The sequence below is a fragment of the Chinchilla lanigera genome, unplaced genomic scaffold (genome assembly GCF_000276665.1).
Source record: "Chinchilla lanigera isolate Chin_1 unplaced genomic scaffold, ChiLan1.0 scaffold00065, whole genome shotgun sequence".
NCBI classification, from domain to species: domain Eukaryota; kingdom Metazoa; phylum Chordata; class Mammalia; order Rodentia; family Chinchillidae; genus Chinchilla; species Chinchilla lanigera.
This window is the reverse complement of record NW_004955466.1, coordinates 219,011-220,586: the sequence shown is the minus strand read 5'-3', so window position 1 is coordinate 220,586 and position 1,576 is coordinate 219,011. Positions and strand designations below refer to the sequence as shown.

Here is a 1,576-nt window from a genome sequence, read left to right as displayed (position 1 = left end):
GGCCCAGCCCGGGCAGCCCGGCGCCTCCGAGCCGGGCGCGTCCTGACCTGGATTCCCCGGAGTTGGGAGCTCCCGGCAGCGGGCGCGCGGCACCGGCTTTCCCCTCGTCCTCGGGAGACGCCGCTTGCGATTCCGAAATTCAGTCTCCACCAAACACGATTGTGGTTTTTAAATATAGAAGAGCACCATTACCCAGGCAGGGTCCACCCAGGCCTAGGGGAGGAGTTGAGGGGGATGGAGGTTGGCGGTGGAAGAAAAATAAAACTCCTCTTTCCCCTCGTGTATTTTCTTCCTTTTTCTTTTTTCCCTTCTTGGTGCAGAACGCAGCCTGTCATTTTCTCAACCCAAGTCAAACAACAGCGCTTGGCTGAGCGCCGGTATGTTGGCTTTTGGGGTTTCTGAAGACTAAAAATATGAGGGGGCTGCCTCCCAAATTGCTGCTTGTTCTGGCCCTGGAGACTGCACAGACATGGCCCTTTGATGAAGCGGCAGAACACAGGCTTGGGGCTTGGCTCAGGCGATGGGCGCGCACTCAGCCTTAAATCAGACGCCTGTAATTTCTGCTATATTTGTTAGGGCTGGTCCTGGAGGCAGCAGCGGTGGGCAGGCCTCTCCGAAGAAGGGGTTTTTCATGTCCCTAGTTTATCGGTGGCGTTAAGGGAGCACAGTGGCTGGCCTTATGTATCAGGGCAGAGGGGACGGCATATACAGGCCAGAAGTTGTTTTTGCGGGCTTCTGCTGCCTGAAGCCGAGTCTGAGGGGGTCAGCAAATGAAAGTAGTACTTACTTATCAGCGCTTCCTTAGACCGGGGGTGGTGATAGTGAATTCAGATCTATGTTCTCTTGTCATCCTCATAAGAGGTTATACAGCTGCAATTACTATTTCCATTTTTCTATTGAGGAAATGGGTTAAATAATCATCCTGAGGCCAATACGGCATCGTCAAGGATAGGAATAAGGCGGAATCAACTGGAGTTTCACGGACATACGACCATTAGGATGGCAGCTTTCAGGGCCCTGTACCCCATAGGGCCTGCTCTCCAATCTCTTCGGCTCAAAGAGATTAAGTGGGTGTAGGCTAGAGAGATGTGAGTTTGGGATGATTTGAGTTCTTTTCTGGCCATTTGACTCAATATTCTTTTAGCAAGTCGTGTGGTAGTGTCCATCCTGAGTGTTCTGTTGGGAGAACCCTCAGGCCCCTGAATCTTCAAGGGCCTTGAGTTTAGCTAAATTAGGACTGAGACATCGCCTTTGTAAGATTTCAATAACCTCTGAAGCTGTGGGATTTCAGCAGATGTCAATTAGTGGGGTTGACCTTGTGTCTGTTCCCACGGAGAGCCACAGGGCTGGATGGACTATGGTCAAGACCAAAAGGTGGCGAGCGGGTGGATAAGTTGGTATAGCTTGTTGGGAGGGCAGTTTAGAAAGATACAGCAGATTCCTTTAAAACAATGTGAGCCCTGTGACTCAGTAATTTTACTGGAAGAAATTTATTTTATGGCAATAATGAAGGATATGTGTAAATATTCAGTAACAAGGATTATTATGGTAGTGTTTGTAATAGTAAACAACTGGA

General features: G+C 49.6%; 1 protein-coding gene across 5 annotated transcripts in view; it reads right to left on the bottom strand.

Annotated features, from left to right (window-relative positions):
- Slc8a3 (solute carrier family 8 (sodium/calcium exchanger), member 3) overlaps positions 1-241 on the bottom strand; it is a 139,282-nt gene extending 139,041 nt beyond the window's left edge. For 2 of the 5 annotated variants that reach the window (XM_005399025.2, XM_013522004.1), the window contains exon 1: positions 48-241. The gene's annotated coding sequence lies outside the window, so the exon portion shown is untranslated. The remainder of the gene's footprint in view (positions 1-47) is intronic. The other 3 variants (XM_005399022.2, XM_005399024.2, XM_005399027.2) reach the window with 2 other exon arrangements.
- Between the last annotated feature and the right edge of the window lie 1,335 nt (positions 242-1,576).